At 37.5% G+C, this 18,115-nt stretch overlaps 1 long non-coding RNA gene across 1 annotated transcript; it reads left to right on the top strand.

Annotated features, from left to right (window-relative positions):
• The first annotated feature begins 3,172 nt into the window (after positions 1 to 3,172).
• On the top strand, positions 3,173 to 3,626 carry LOC149838851 (uncharacterized). The gene is made up of 2 exons (XR_016432217.1): positions 3,173 to 3,294; positions 3,387 to 3,626. It is a non-coding gene; the product is annotated as an uncharacterized LOC149838851 (long non-coding RNA).
• Positions 3,627 to 18,115: the final 14,489 nt, after the last annotated feature.

Raw genomic sequence — 18,115 nt, 5'->3', positions numbered from 1 at the left:
ATGGCCCATGAAGAATCGGATCCTAAAATTAAGTAACCAACATCCAAACAGAAAAGAACTCATGCGGACCCACCAAGAAAGAGCAATAGGCATATAATGTTAGCTCGGGTTGGATACTGAACCAAATTAGACCAAGGCTTATTTGAGGTATTCCTGACCAGTACAGTCAATTTTACTTAAGTGGATATGGGAGGAATCTAAAGGGATTGTGTCCTGCTATATTGGACATCAATGAACCTACACCTAATAGTCAGATCTGGAACCAGATCATGGGTTGGACCAGTCAACAGTATCGAACCCGATTCCAATTCCCCACAAACCCCCTAGATCTTTAGATTGTGAGTAGCTAAACCTTTTGTGAAGTTAATTTTACCTTGGTTTTACGTTTCCAAGCCAATTAAATAATGTGAAGAAGATTTCATTTTGGTCTCAACCGGATTAATTTAATAGTGGGTCACATTTGTACCCGATTAATTAATTGTGATGGTTGAATGATAAAGTTGGAAGAGCGGATCGGGTCATGGTTCCTCTTCTGTCTATTTTTTTCAAAAGGTCGACTAGTCAGGGCCTAGGCCTGATTAACAATAGGACAATATGAAATTATATTGTTATTATAATTTTGAGTGTGGCCAAACACATTCTCAAAAGATAAAGTTTTGATTAATTTACAAAAGTTTACAATATATTAAAACACATTCTAAAAAGATAAAGTTTTGATAATTTACAAAAACGTACCTGACATTTGGATTATTATATTAAACCTCAGATTAATCCATTCCGTGTACATGCATTGAAAACGAAGTATAAACTAATATTTTCATCTATTCTTGGTATAGAACAACTCATTTTTTGTCACCTCGTGGTCTTTGGTAAAGAAATCAAAATTTGTTTTTGAAGCTATGCTTGGTCTTAAAACCATCAAGTTGACCTTAGTTTAGTTAAACAAAATGATTAAAACCCGGTTTTGGTAGCGTGGCACGAGTAGTCCCATGGAATATCCAAATGTTTGATGGCTTTTTATAAATAGATTATGAGTTTTGGTGGTTTTTTGCAAATTGCGCCATCAATGACCGCCCGGATCGTCGAGTGGCAGTGGGCCTAGGCAGAAGGTGCTGACTAGGGGTGGCAAAATCTGACATGACCCGCCAACCCGGTTCTTAGTCGGGTCCGGGTTTGGATTAAATGGGTTTGTGTGGTAAATGGGTTGACCCGCCTAACCCGTTTATTAAACGGGTCAGATTCGTGTTAGGGGTATGCCAACCCGCCAACCCGGCTGACCCGTTTAATAAACGGGTTAGGCAGGTCAACCTGTTTACACGACCCATCAACCCGCAACCCGTTTATATATATTAACTAATTGAAACCCTAAAGTGTAAAGTTAGGTATCTTCCTACCCAGCCGCAGGCCCGCAGCCAAGAGCCCGAGACCTCTCCTCTGAGTCCTCTCCTCTCCACCTCATTGCCATCACAGCACAGGCGCGCACCAGTTATTAGTTCTTCCGTCAGAAAGCAGTGGCCAGATCTCGACATCCTCATCAGAGGCGACTCTCTGGCATCTCATCACGGCGATTTTCTCTTCTGTTGAGGTATGACTCTCTTCTTCTTCGCACGCCGCATTATGGCATCTACTTTGGGCATGATACCATGCATTTTGGGCATTTCATAGAAACGAGATCCTTGTGAGAATGAGGAAATAGTTTCTTGTGTTTGTTGGTTGGCACAGATCCTCCTTTTGTAATTTGTGTGAGGGCCTCTGTATTCTTTTCGATATGGGACCATTCCTATAAAGCCAATACCCTTTGCATCACCTGTCTCCAAGACTTTCCTTTTTTCAGAATATCCCAAAAGCGAAATTTATGGTTATGGTTCAAGCTGAAGTTAAAATAAAGAAAATCCAGAGTAATTGGTCTGTTAATTGAATACAACTACTTATGACTTGAAGCAATCCCCAAGGGCATGGTTCAATGGCTTTTCAAAAGTGATAGATGAAGTTGAAACTTTCTTAGCCTGGATAAACATTTGTTGTCTGGCTAAGAAGGGTTATGGTTGTTTGAATAACATTCTGCAGACTAGGCAACAACAGATTATGCATACGAGACAAGGTATCTGATTCTTGACTTGTTTCTAATTAATCATTGAGGAAGCGTATGATATTTCCTTGGTGTGTGATAGTTTGTAGGCGGCATTGACTATTTTGATCCATAAACATGTGCTATCCACTTGTTAAAATAAACTACGATGTTCTATGTGATATTGGGTTTCATTTTATTCTGATGTAAAGACTGCATTTTCACAGTCCACCTAATTATTTCACATCAAACTTGGTGCCATATGATCTCTTGCAGGCTACAGTTTATGTTCTTGTGTCCAACCTTGGAGCAAAAGTTTGTGAATGAAAGACTCCAATTTCTACCCTTTGGCAAGAATATAAGCACTCTGCTAAGTCAAGTCATCATTTATGAATCTATGGATGAGCTGTTGGATGGTCGTTGTTCACTGAGATAGCATAGATGTAGTTTTCATCATGTAAATCATAGACCATTTAATTTAACATTTTATTTTCCAAGTGACTCTGCACTGAAGAAATTAAAATGCTTTAAATAAATTCTTCTAGACCAGTATTACTACCGCAGATGTAGCTTTTGAGCATAGTAGACGAAAGATGCTATGGCACCAAAGAATTTCATCATGAATCTGTCAGTTACAATTGTTTTTTTTTAATGTTTTTTTTTGTGTAGGAGTTTACTTTATTTGAGAACTTTGAGAGTGTGAATAAAGCACAAAAGTCACAATTAGAATTATATCTAGAAGAGCCTCGAATTGATTGGAATTCTAAATTGAATGTTCTTGATTATTGGAGAACAAATAAATTCTGATATCAAAATCTTGCTCTCATGGCATGTGATGTATTGAGTATTCCTATCTCCACAGTTGCTTCAGAATCTGCTTTTAGCATTGGTGGTAGAGTACTTGATCAATATAAAAGCTCTTTGAAACCTGATACAGTAGAAGCGTTAATTTGCACTCGAGATTGGTTGTTTCATGCTAATGGTAATCCATAATCTTATGTTTTTTTTCTTATACAAAGTATCAAATATTTTGTGAAGTTTGATTAGTGAGTTCTATGTTACTAACTATTTTATGATATGTTACTAACTATTTTATGGTATAACAGAAAATTTAGTATCATTGGAGGAGCTGACAAAGGATATTATTGATTTGAACCCAACTGTGACCGTGAGTGAAGTTATAGAAATTGTTGAATGCTCAAATTAAAATACCAATATTTTGTAAGGTACTTGTAAAAATCTTGATATTTATGTTTTTTTTTTGTTTCATATGTTGTATCTTAATAATTTAACTTACTCTTTTAATTTTTTTGTGTAGGGTCATGATCTTGGAGGATTGAAACAATTGATGATTTGATCTTAATGTTGATTGTTGACACAATGTATCTGATGATTAGTGTTTAATTGTTTTTGTGATGTAGAAGTTTAATTATTTATGTTTATCTTGATGATTGTAAGATAACTTGGTGGATATGTTTGTAGTATGGTTGTAACTTGTAAGACAATTATGTTGATGTATTTTGTTCCTTATTCTAGAAACTAACATGGTAGGAAAGAATGCCTCATCTTTTTTGGATATATTCTGTTCCAAAACGGTGGTGGTTGTGAGAAGAAAGAAGGTGGCATCATTTTCTTAGTGGGAATGAAAAGGTGAACTTGAAAAGTCTATGATTTGGCAAAGCAGGAAAAAGCAAGGCCGCGTGCAGTGTTTTGTTTTGACTTGTTGGAATTTTATGGATTAAATAACACATAGTGGACAATCCAGTCTCTCTGATGTGTACCCCAACAATGTCCAAGTATATATGAAAGCTATTTCTGAGAGAGTTGTTTGTCCATCAGATATTATTTCTCTATATTATATAACTACTACTTTTATCCTGAGAAAGTTTAGCTTGGAAAATTAGTGGCCCTTAAAACAGTTTTTATCTACTGAACGTGCAAAACACACAAAAAAAAACTAGTTACAGCTATGTTTTGAGGAATCTATTATTTATGAAAATCATGCTTTAGACAGCATCAACTTAACCAGAAAATTTGTTTTTTTTTCATTAATTTTTAGTTTCATACACGTTTTTTTTCACTCTCAAAACACATCTAAACATGAAAAGTATCTATGTATACCTCGATGTGTTAGATTCATATTTGGGTTGGAGTGTGTAATAATAGAAGCATACTGAATCCAGCGCTGGTAAATGAGCCAAACAAACTGAACAGAAGGTGTTCAAACTAAGCTCATTTCTTGTCTTTATGTTTATGACTTTATGTTGAAGTTTTATGTTAATGTTGGTAGTACAATTTCATATTGAGATTTGCAGAAAATAATTTGTTGATGTGATGCTCTGCAATGTCTATCTGCATATGGTTTGATCTTCTAAAGTGCATAGAAATTATAGATAAGCAAGGTTGTTGCATAGATGTGCAACTAAAGCCATGTGAATGCCGTACGTTTATGCAGTGTTCTATTTGCTCTCTTTGCAGGCTTCTTGTGCCTTTTGGTGGAAGGTACCTTAAAAATGAATATTGTCATGTTGTTTCAGTTGTAAAAGGTGCATGCCAATCTGAAATCAATGGGGATCATGGCCAAGAACACAACATTGAGATATTTAAAATATATATCCCACACACTGATTCAGAGCTATATCGGCCTGCATTCATTGAGGTAGGAATTTATGGGGATACATACTCCTGCATGACCCTCTCTCTCTCATATACATTTTCACCAGTTTCTAGTTTTCTATTGAGAAAATGAAAGAAAAATTACAACTCAAATCCTTCTATTTATCGGCATATTAGTTGATATCTTAGGGCATTATTTGTGTCCTCTATAACTTTTGTGCAGAATAAAGATATCCTATTTATGCTTTCTATTTTGTTGCCTTCTAGTGACTTTTTGTTTTTTGTGTTTCTGAATATTGTTGGTTCCTCAACACATGGTATTTCCTCTTGAGTGAATTTTCTTGCTTCAGAAAATTTCCTTCATATGGACTTCCTAGCTGTTGTTATTTGGCACCTTCCATGCATCTGGTCCTACTTTACTGAAATTTGCTGGTTGTTTCTTTTTGGTTATCATCAGTTGCTTAATTGTTTCACTGGCATATATCATCTGATATTCACATTATCAATGTTCATGCCGGTGAAACCATTTACATTTTGTGGTTGTGTTCATGCATGCAAGCAATCATCTTAAGGATATCCATGCAATGAAAGAGAGACTGACACTTTTTGTTTGTTTTTGTGGCATTTGTATTATGTATCTTATGCAGCAGCCATTTTAATTTTCATGTTTGTGAATCACCTTTCATTTCATGGTCATGTAGGTTTTGTTGGTGTATTCTGATCATTGCTTCCTTTGTAGGTTGAAAACGAGTCTGGGTTGTCCAACTTCATTCCGGTTCTCTTGGGGGATCGGCATATATGTTATGAATTTAAGATAACTGAGCAGGTGCTTGGTGGGTCTGCTTTCAGTTTGGGTTATGGACCTCATTTTGCACATGCTGGTGTCTTTGCTAATTCATATACATTTTTTGAAGAAAAACGAAAGATGATCTCTGAGCTTCTTCTAGATATAGCTTGGTTGATTAAGGATCCAAATAAAGATGAAATGTGTATAAGGTCAATTCATGTTCAGAGGCTGAATTGCCTTATTAACTTCCTAATAAAAAATAACTTTGTCAATATTTTGAAGAAGACACTTTAGTTGCCAAAGTTTGTGATGGTGGTAGAGGAATTGCATACCTTGCCAGATGGGGAATTCAATGTCGACTTGACTACCTTTCAAGACTGTATTAGAAAGGCAAGGCAAATCATTGCTGAAGGAGCAGGGCATGCTCACGAGGGCAATCTTCGGGCGGGTTACTCGGGTCGGCGGGTTACTCAGGTCGGTTATCGTGTCTATGTTATCGGGTCGACCCATTTAATAAATGGATCACCGTGTTGTGTAATCGGGTCGTGTCGACCCGACCCGTTTATTAAACGGGTTAATCATGTCGTGTCGGGTTACCCGTTTAATAAATGGGTCATGTTCGTGTTTGCCACATCCGACCCGTTTAATAAACAGGTCGTGTTCAGGTTGAGGTATTTTGACCCGCCAACCCGACCCGATTGCCACCCCGCATGACTCCGCTCATTTAGTAATGGGTGGGGTTTGGGCCCTATTTTAACATGCCCAAGTTTAAAAAGAAACCCCATGGCCCTGCCCATTAGCCCAATGAGCCAATGTTCAATAGGTAGGTTCAGCCTGACTCAAATCCATTTACAAGTTATTTTGAATCAAGTTATCAAATTAATTCTTATATAAGATAAAAGCACAATGAATTAAATAAAATTTTATAAAATTCAAATTAAAACATTTATAACTCCAACTAAACTAATTATCTTTTTAGTTTCTATACAATTAATGCAATTAGTCAATGTCCGCACTTGTGGAGGGGTGACAACCAATTTCCTGATAACGGTTGGGTTACATCAAGGATCTGCTTTAAGCCCTTTCCTATTTGCAATAGTGATGGATGAGCTTACGAGATCAATTCAAGAAAATGTACCGTGGTGTATGTTGTTTGCTGATGATATTGTTTTGATTGATGAGTCTAGAGCTGGGGTTAATGCTAAGTTAGAATTATGGAGACAGACATTGGAAGCTAGAGGTTTTAAGTTGAGTAAGAGTAAGACTGAATATATGGAATGTCGGTTTAGTAAGCAACGAAGTAGTGATGGGAGTGTAGTGAAGCTTGGTGAGCAAGATATACCGGTGAATGATTATTTCAAATATTTGGGATCCATCATTCAAAAGTATGGAGAAATTGATGGAGATGTAAATCATAGGATAAAGGTTGGGTGGATGAAATGGAAAAGTGCTACTGGAGTGCTGTGCGATCGTAGAATGCCATTGCGGTTGAAGGGAAAGTTTTATAGGACGACTATTAGACCCGCTTTACTATATGGTACGGAATGTTGGGCTGCCAAGAGACATCATATTCAAAAAATGAGTGTAGCTGAGATGCGGATGCTTAGATGGATGTGTGGAAATACAATAAAAGATAAGATTCGGAACGAAGAGATACGTAAGAAGGTAGGTGTTGCACCCATTGAAAATAAGATGCGAGAGAATCGTTTACGGTGGTTTGGACATATTCGGCGAAGGCCTAATGATGCTCCAGTTAGAAGGTTGGAGAAATGGGAAAATATATTAGTTAAAAGAGGTCGGGGTAGGCCTAGGAAGACTTGGATGGAGATGATAGGAAAGGATATGAATGCTTTGAACCTCACTGAGGACATGGCGTTGGATAGAAATGATTGGAGGAAAAGGATTCATGTGGAAGACCCAAAATGAATTTCTTTTTTGGTTCATATCGCTGACCCCAATTGTTTTGGGATGAAGGCGTAGTTGTAGTTGTAGTTGTTGTTGTTGTTGTTGACAATTAATGCAATTAGGTAAATGGTAACTCAATAGTTACTTAAGTTACCATGCAACCGCTACTTAATTATCTTTAGTTTTCATATCATTGAAGCACTTAATTAGATAGATCAAGCTCATCCGGTCGTCCTGGTAGCCTGTGGGCCAACCCAAGTCAGACCAATTTATATAATGGGCCGGGTTTCAGAGCAATAACTAATGGGCCAGGGCCTAAAACCACAGCCAATGGTGGGCCAGGTGGGCTGAACCCATCAGGCTGCCAGACCTATTGTCCACACAAGCCTAGACTATCTAAATAAGTTGAGTATCTCCATGTCAAATAGATGTATAATGTGTCAGCACGATGAGGAAACTGCACTGCATCTCTTGTGGCTTTGTTGTTGGTTCAGGAGCTCTTTGGGGCCTCGCGGCCCGGCAGAAATGGCTCAAGGTCTAGATCAGAGAGATGGTGGATTTTATCAGCATTGTGTAGGATTTGGAATTCAACCATTCCTCCCACAGTTTTTACAGTTTTCAGGTGTTACACTAAGCAATTTGTTCGGGTGTTTTCTTTTCGGGCAAAAGCAGTCTGGCCTAATGAGGCCCAAAAATTGGGAAGAAATCATCTGGATTTCTTGCACCCAAGGATGACCACTCATCATCTAAACCCATGCGATGCAGCCGGTCGTGACAGCTGAAGGGATAGAATGTAGTGTGTCAAGTGCACCGGAGGAAAGGCCTCTTTCAGGGGATTGCTCACTTGTATATATTTTTTTTTATGATAATTTTGTTTGAGAACCTCTCCTTACTTAATAAAGGAGAGTTACTGGTATATCTCCACCCTGGGCAGTCGTTACCCAGCAGAATAAGGGATTTACCGATTTTCCTTTTAAAGAGAGAAAATCGGTAACTGAACCTCTTAGTGTCTATCATTCAAATGAAACATATTTGAATGTGTCGACGATTCATACTTTATAGAGAGTGGGCCCTCTCTCTTTAACGCAAACATGGCCAACCATGGTCATGGTCATGAGGGTGCCTTTTTTTAATCCAGATACGGTCAAGACTTGGACTGAATCTCCTCCCACACTATTTGAAACGACACTGATGAGCAGGCAGATCAACCAATCTGGCAGTACCGGATTCCACTTCTATGCACCCATTAGTTGTTGCATCGCTACCGATATGAAAATGTTCAGATTGTAGTATTTGCACTGGGGCTTCTCCGACTGGTCCAACTGATCCTTGACCTTGATAAATCTGAGAGAGAATCACAAAGTATTGATCTAGTATTCTGGAGAAGTAACAAGGGGTCCTTGGACTTACCATGGATCATACCAGAACTCTATGAGCGATCCTTCACCAACCTCCCACCTAACTTTCAAGATGATAGCGGCCGCTCCTATATATCTTCACTCCCTTCCATCCGTGGGATCCACGCACTGGAAGCCTGGGAGCCCATATGTATTTGGTTTTGAAGTACTTCTGGTGGATGACTTCCACCCATGGGGAGTCCCATTTGTTTGTCACCATCCAGGCAAGAGTGGCCATGCTTGCGGTACGTATTCACCTCCTTTGTACTTCTTATGCTTAAACCCCCCTCTAATGTAGACCTGCAAACTCGATCGTAGCTCAACAAGTGGGAGTGCTTTGCATCATTTACTTCATCCCATAGAAAGTGACACATAATCTTCTCAATACGATTGAAAACAGAAGCTGAAAGCACCAATCCAATACATAGGGAAAGCCTGGAGGACGGATCTTATCAATATTATACGGCCTGCAAGCGAAAGCAGTTTCCCATGCCAATGCTCAAGCCGAATTCTTAACCTACTAATCAAAGGTTCCCACAACGCTTTAGATAATTTACCTTTAAAGAGAGGCAAGCCCAAGTAGCTGATTGGAATCGTTGCTGCTGACCATCCACTTCTTTGCTCTACAAAGCGTACTCTACTGGCAGAGACGTTGCACCCAACAAAAACAGACTTGTTTTTTGCTAATGCTTAGACCCGAAGCCTCTTCAAAACAGGTCAGGCCATCGAGAAAATTCTCAAAGAAAACTGCATGTAAAAAGAATGATGCCACTGGAGGCTTACGATGCAACCGATTTGAACCTTCCCCGGGAGACCATGGCATTGTGGTGTCTCATTAGTCTCTCCATTACTAGAATGAACATAAAAGAGTTTTACGTCAATCTGAAGATAACCGATTATCTAGGTTCTTGTTATTCTTGTTATCTGGGTTATCTTGTACAGTCGGTCATATCATTGTGAAGTTGGTTATCTTATGAAGATAACATCCTTGTCGATAATTAGGGCTGATCGGTCAAATGTGAAGATAGGCATGGATAATCAAGAAAACTGTTACCTTGATTATCGATATTCTAGAGGAAAATGTAAGATAACGATAATGACTGGTGATCATTCCTTAGGCAGTGTGTATCATCTATATATGTCCATTGTAACCATTGTATGGATTATGGTTGTAAGCTTAATAATTCAACAACATTCTTTTGCACTTTTCTTACTTTATTTTCCTTCATGGTACCAAAGCAAGCACGTGACACATCGACATGATGAACAACAAAGGCGAAAGTACATCAAATCAGAACACTGAAGAGATGAAGAGTCCATTTTTCTCTATCATTCAGGCAATCCCGGCATGACGTTAGTATCACAACCATTGACCAGTGACAATTATACCAGATGTTGTCGTGCAATGACCATGGCATTATCTGCAAAAAATAAATTTAGACTCGTAGATGGCTCTATTGAAAAAACGACTTCTCCTCCAAAATCTATTGTCATTTGGGAACAATGCAATAACATGGTATTATCATGGCTACTCAACTCATTGCATCCTAATTTATCCTCAAGCTTCATCTATGCTGAAACTGTGATAGAAGTATGGACCGAACTCAGTGAGCGATTCTCCCAATCAAATGCTCCGCGCATATACCAGATTCAACAAGAGATCATTAATCTTAGATAATTGCAAACTCTTGTGACAGCCTACTATACCAAGATGAAAGACCTATGGGATGAGATATCCACATACATGATCATTCTGCCATATACATGCGGAACAACAAAGGCCATTCACGATCAACAAAGACTTATGCAAATTTTAATAGGTCTGAATGAGAGCTACAGTGCCATAAAGAGCCAACTGCTCTTGATGTCACTGTTATCAAGTATATCTAAAGCTTTTGCACTACTCGTGCAAGAAGAAAGACAACGTGACCTCAAGGTCATGTCCAATCAAGAACCTGTGGCGGTGATCATAAGAAGTTCTAAATCTTAAAACAATGTAGACTATATTAAAAATTGACACAATCGTGCCCGCCCAAAGTGTGATCATTGCAAAAAAATTGGCCATGTAAAGGCTAAATGCTTTCACCTCCATGGTTTTCCAAACCGATCTAGTGCCCCCACCAATGTCCGTCAATGGAGTTAGACTAGTGCCAGTTCTATGACTTCTGAAGGCAATAAGTCTGCCAAAAGCCTCCAACAACTTTTTCGATAATAACTTGATCAAATATTAGCTGCTATAAATTTAGGTAATCCCAAACCAGCACCTACGGTCAACCTAACAGTTAATCTCGATGTTCCTTTTATTTGCTCCATAGCACCGAAAAACTGGATCATAAACACGTGCATAACAAATCACATTACTAATTCTTTGTCAAATTTAATGTTCTCAAAGTTCACCATTCTTTCTCCTATTGGATTGCCAAACAGATCTTATACGCATGCCACTCACATGGGTAGTGTTTGATTGGCATCTAATTTTTTTCTCTCAAATATCCTCTTTGTTCTAGAATTCAAATTTAATCTTATTTATGTGATTAAATTGATCCAATACCTCAAATGTAACATTTTATTTTATCATGATTATTGTGTTTTTCAGGACCATCTCTCTCGAAGAAGAAGATTGGAGTGAGTAAGCAACGTTATGGACTTTACGTTTTTTAGATTGATGATAATTTTTCCTTGAATAGTTCTTTTGATTTCAACATCTGGCACTTAAGACTTGAACATCTTTCAAATACTAGTTTACAAATAATAATAAATTGTGTAGTTGTCACATGGCCAAGCAAACTCGTCTTCCATTCCCAAGCGAATCTATTGCTTCATCAAAGCCTTTTTAACTAATTTATTATGATATTTGGGAAAGATACCAAACCACCTCATTATCCGGAGCACAATATTTTTTTACTATAGTGGACGATTATTCTAGAACTACATGAGTTCACCTTATGCGACACAAATCAAAAACCATAGTTTAGATTAATTTTTTTTCAATTATTGAAAATCAATTCAACAGTAAAATCTTGAGTCTCTGATCTAACAATGGAACTAAGTTTTTTTCAAGTGACATGCAAAAAAATTTAAGAGAAAAGAGTGTTGAGTATCAATATAGTTGTGTTGTGATTCCTCAACAAAATGGCATGGTCGAGCGTAAGCACAAAAATTTGTTCAATGTTGCAAGAGCCTTGAGATTTTAAACCTCTCTACCCATTAAGTTTTGGAGAGAATGTGTTTTAACGGCTGCATATATCATTAATCGCATTCCTTCAAAGCCAATAATGGGCAAGACACCTTACGAGTTACTTTATGGGAAGAACCCGACTTATGGCCATTTTCGCATTTTCGAATGTCGGTGATATGCTCATAACATACAATACTCACATAAATTTGATAATCATGCACACAAAGGAGTGTTCATAGGATACCCATATGATCAAGTGGGATATCGTGTATATGATCTTGAAACAAAAAAGATCATTGTAAGTTAGGATGTAAAGTTTTATGAAAAAGTTTTTTCATTTCAAGATCACAACACTTTGGCTGAAAGGGAGGGGTGACTCTTACCCATTTTCATTTTTTAAGCCTTAGTTTTATGAGATTCAAGAACCCACTAAAAGTCTAGTTAATGAGACCCCTGAACCCATTCACCTCAATCTAAATCCTGAAACTATTGAGCCCACTCAAGTCCATCTCTGAAGATCTGAAAGAAACCATCAACTGCCACTGCATCTCAAAGACTACAGTTGCTACACAGTTTCTCCCATACTCCAATTGATCGACATGAGAGAGAAGGTCTATAATGTGAATAATGAGTTGTCCAAAGTTATAAGGTATGATCATTTTTTCAAGGGACACCATGTTTTCTTAAGTGTTATTTCTCAGTATCCAAAACCTAAAACCTTTTTCTCATACCATGAAGTTTCAGTATTGATGTGATGTCATGACTGCAGAGATTAGGGAATTGAAAGATAATCACACCTGGTTGATTGTGAATTTACCCTTGAAAAAACACCCAGTTGGATGCAAATGGGTATATAAAATGAAATATCATGCTAATGACTCTGTTGAAAGACATAAAGCATGCCTAGTGGCCAAAGGCTACAATCAAATTGAATGATTGAATTATAATAAGACCTTTGCCCCCATCGCCAAATTGGTAATAGTACAATGCTTGATAGTTGTTGCAGCAATAAAGAATTGTTATATATATCAAATAAATGTCAACAACGCATTTCTGCATGGGAACCTTAATGAAAAGGTATATATAGACTTGCCACCATGTTTTTTTGTTCAGGAGGAGCGTAAGGTTTGCAAGTTGCACAAGTCATTGTACGGTCTTAAACAATCTTCTCAAAATTGGTTTGCTAAGCTTTCGCATTATATGCTTCAAGATGATTTTGCTCAATCTAAGGCTAATTATTCTCTTTTTTCAAAGGCTACTAATGGGGCACACATTTTTATTCTGGTCTATGTGGATGATATTATCATTGCAGGAGATGACATCACATACATCGACCAACTTAAATTGCACATTAATCAATAATTCTGATTGAAAGATCTTAGACGTTTAAAATATTTACTTGGCATTGAAGTCGCAAGATCTAAGAACAACATTTTCTTATCTCAGCGTAAGTATACTCTTTATATTCTTTAGGACATGGGCTTCCTTGAAGCCAAACCAAGCCAATTTCCCATGAAACCGCACATCAAACTCAATATCAAAGATAACATTTTATTGAAAGACCCAGGGTCGTATAAACATTTGGTGGGTCAATTATTATACCTTACTATAACTCAACCAGTAATTGTCTTCACAGTCAATATTCTAAGTCAGTTCAGTAGTCAGTCATGACAGCCGCATATGGACGCCGCTATCCAGGTCCTTCGATACATCAAAAGTTGCCCCGAATAAAGAATTCTAATGTCTTCCACAAGCAAGATCCAAGTGGTTGGTTATTGTGATTCTGATTGGGCTTCCTGCCCGATCACTGATAGGTCCACGTCTGGTTTTTGTATCATGATTAGAGACAACTCAATTTTCTAAAAGACTAAAAAACAATTCACTGTGTCACGATCATCGATTGAAGCTAAGTACCGATCAATGGCCTTAGCATGTTGCGAACTCACATGAATCAAGTACCTGCTGATGCAGTTTGGCATTAGTCCCTCTTAGCCCATGACACTTTATTGCGATAACCAGGCAGCTCTTCACATTGCCGCAAATTTGGTTTATCAAGAGTGCACTAAACATATCGAGATTGATTGTCATCTCATGCAAAAGCAAATTTAAAGTGGCCTAATTCAAACATGCTTTGTTCCCACACACCTCAAGTATGCAAATCTTTTTACCAAGGTGCTTGGCATCGATCACTTCTCTCATCTTAAAACCAAGTTTGGCATCCTCAATCCGCATGCTCCGACTTGAGAGAGAGTAAAAGAGTTTTATGTCAATAACCGATTATCTTGGTTCTTGTTATCTCGGTTATCTTGTTCTGCCGGTCATATCATTGTGAAGTCGGTTATCTTATGAAGATGACATCCTTATCGTTAATCAGGGTTGATCGGTCATAAGCATCGATAATCAAAGAAACTGTTTCCTTGATTATCGATATTCTAGAGGGAAATGTGAGATAAAGATAATGACTGGTGATCGTTCCTTAAGCAGTGTGTGTCATCTATATATGTCCATTGTATGGATTATGGTTGTAAGCTTAATAATTCAACAACATTCTTTTAAACTTTTCCTACTTTATTTTATGGAGAGAGGGGATCTCCCTGTCTAATGCCCCTTGATCCCTAAAATTGCCTACTCGGCTCCCCATTTATCAAAACCGCATAAGATGGTGATGTGATGCACGTCATTATCTTTGCTGATTGCTCACCTTTGATCCGTCCTCCAGAATGAGGCTGTTGATGCGATTCCTTTTTATGTTCTTGTTGCAGATGGCGTGAAAGTAGGTTGAGTTCCTGTCACCCTCAGTCATCCATATGCAGCGGGCCCTCTGCTTCCGAACCAGTTCCTCTACCTCCTGCAACTCGCTTAATTCATCCTGCAGCGCTAATTCTTCCACAGGGCTTCCCTGGAGCCTTTCATTCAGTCGTTGGTGACACTTGGATAAAGCCGCCCGGATCTCCTTGATACGGGACGGGACCTCACCTATCGCCAACTTGCCCCACTTCGACAGCTGACGTTTAGTGATGTCCAATCCAGTCGTTAGGACATACATCGCGCACCCCCTCACCGGTTGGGAACAGCTTTCACGAATAATCTGCTCGCATTCTGTGTAACTTCTCCTTAATGAATTTTGCTATTCCTTAAGAAAAAATATTGTTTATGATACTTGTTTATTAATTTTTATAAGATTTGTTTTTTTTTATGTGTTGATAATTTTTCTGAGATTCATCTAAGGCCTTTTTGTCACCCTACCTAAACCTTTTCCAGGAAAAGCCAGAAATCTAAACAAGCTTCCCTTAATTATATAAAATACTTTCTGATAATTTTCAAAAGTAAAATCAAAGCTCAAACTCAACTTCAATTATGAAAATCAACAGAAGATAATTGCAATATTGAGGCAATTGCGTTTTGAGACATAAACCATCTGATGATCTTTTGCTTTCTCTTTTTTTTTTCTGCATTGGATTTTAAAGGTGCATGTATAATATCAGTCCTCCAATTGAACCATTAAAATTAAAATTGCCAGTAGCCTATCCGAATTCTTAAGAGAAAGGAGAAAGCCTCGGACCGTCCTAGTAAAAATAAGATTCAACATGACACGTGACACAAGTACATGATCATGTACTCGGACATTCAAGTGTCATCATTGACCGATAGATGAACAAAAAAGAAAAACAAAATAAAGTTAACAAAGAAAAAGCAAAACACAATCGGGGACAAATCTATCTAACACCAGGGAATTAGATACAGAAAGGATCGGAGTTAGACATAAAATATGAAAATGAAATACACATAAATCAAGCACAGAAAAAGCCATAGCTCATGCAGAAAACATGATCACCTCAAGCCAGGCTTCATATGCCAATTTTTTAATTAAAATCCAGAAAAAAATATGTGCATCTAATCCTCTGGGTCATTGCAACAATGGGATTCAAGAGACACAAAGGAAGCCCATTCCATGGACTCTAGAATTTTAGTGATGCAATTACAGGAAACACCCAATGCATAATGAATAAACAGTTGACAAATTACGATTCTTATTTCAGTCTCCCATGCCCCATCCTTTTTGGCGAATGCAACTATTATGGTTCACAACAAAACTTCAATTCCACAGAATCTTCAATCCCAAAACCACCAAAACTGAACACAAAGAAGACCACCAACAAAACTAAAAAGAAAAAATTTGTTCTTTTAGAATGAAAGGCAACTTGGTCATGAGTCATGGAGAACCAGGAAAAAATTGGGTATGTTAAAAATCAACTTGATTGATCTAAATTTTTCAGTTTCTTCAAAATCATGCATAAGATACCCAAAGGTTGTACTGTTAAATACCCATCTAGCAGAAGAGTGTCAGAGACAAAAAAAAAAGATCAGCATGTATATAGATCAGCCAGGGATAACTGTTTCTATTTATCTTCTCATCATTCACGTTGCTCTAATCTCACCAGCACACACGTTAAACAAAGAAAAAATAGATAAAAGAAGACGCCAGATACAAAAGCAAAATTGAACAATATGAATCCCAAAAAAGAAACCCATAAAACCGTTTCACAGATAGGCCTTAGGAGAACAATTAAAACAATATTTGTTCTTCAACAACCAAAAAAGAAGAGAATAATAAACATGGTATAGATAAATATAAAAGCAACAAGAGATTTCAGCAAAAGAAAAAAAAAAGGAAAGAGAATAGACATCAGATCTTCCTATTCGACAAAACAACACATGATAGCTAAAATTAACCAGATACATTCTATAAACGTCAATGGATCATCATCTGCCTCAGAAAAAATAAAAGAACAAGAAAAAAAAAGGGACTTTTGAGAAGGCTGGTTACGTAACTAAATGAATGAAGATGAAGCGGTTTGGGTCTACCCACAGGGTGAGACATATTGGAGAGAGAGAGAGAGAGAGAGAGAGTACTGTCCTCAAAGAGGACTTAAATAAGCTTAGGGTTAGGGTTTTGCCCCAACGTAGATAAGGTGTCAATTGGTTGGGTTTGATCCTTACCCGACCCGTACCAAAGGGTTTGAAAATAAATAAGGTCCCATTAGAATTCGGGGCAGATCCGAAGGGTCCGATTAATATATGGAGCCAGGTATGGTTTGTGAAATTTCATACCAGACCCAAAACCGGCCCAACTTCCGACAAAGATCCGCTATTTTTCAATGTAAAAAAGATTAAAAAAAAATATTTTTACTTATTTGGTTCATGTAATCCTTATAAGATCCCGGTATGGTTTTACTTATGGTAGGTCAGATTAGACCTAGGTCTGAACTTGATACCAGCATCTCAAATCAGGTCTGAGTCTAGTTCTAAGTGAGTCCGACCAAAACCCACCCATTGACACTCCTAAACGTATATAAAGAAGTTTTTATAGGGATGTTTTTTTAATATTGGCCAAGGCGTAAACTCCTTTTTCAAAAAGGTAATTTACAAAGGAAAATTTTCAAATAACACCAAACTTTTGGCTCTAATTCATATGTCCACCAAACTTTTGGAGGTTTTCAATTAAGCTGTATAGGTTTCTCGCTATAAATCAAATGCCTCCATTCCTAAACTGCCGTTAGCTTGGCCTTGAGTTAGCACTAACTATTATTCTAAAGTTATTATTTTACCCTTACAGCAATTGAACTGCACGTCTGGCTTTTCTTACCAACCCAAACCTAATTTATATCAAAACTGATTTTATCCACATTAGGATGGTGCAATAACCCGCCATAGATAAATGAGGTATAAAGTAAAATTTTGATTAATGACAAAAATAAAAATCAATAAAAACATAAACTTCTGCATAAATTTAAAATAAGATGCTTATTTGAAAAAAGTGCATAAGAAAATATAACTACCTAAACTATAAACCAAGGGTAGGATGTAACCCGACATCTGTCGACCCGAATCTAGATCCGATTAGTTGGATTCATTAACCAAATTCTATTTTTTAAGTTGGATTGAGTTAGCATAAGCATGAAAAAAACAGACGTACAGTTCAATTGCTGAAAGGGCAAAATAGTAACTTTAAAACAGTAGTTAGTGCTAACTCAAAGGCAAGCTAACTGGCAGTTTAAGAATGGGAGCATTTGATTAACAATGACTGATTGAAAACCTTCAAAAGTTTGTGGGACATATGAATTAGAGCCAAAAGTTTGGTGTGTAATTGAAAATTTCCCATT

This window comes from Nuphar pumila, chromosome 5 (assembly GCF_984573655.1).
Source record: "Nuphar pumila chromosome 5, dmNupPumi1.hap1.1, whole genome shotgun sequence".
Lineage (NCBI taxonomy): Eukaryota > Viridiplantae > Streptophyta > Magnoliopsida > Nymphaeales > Nymphaeaceae > Nuphar > Nuphar pumila.
The sequence above is the reverse complement of the archived record's forward strand: the minus strand, read 5'-3'. Positions and strand labels throughout refer to the sequence as shown.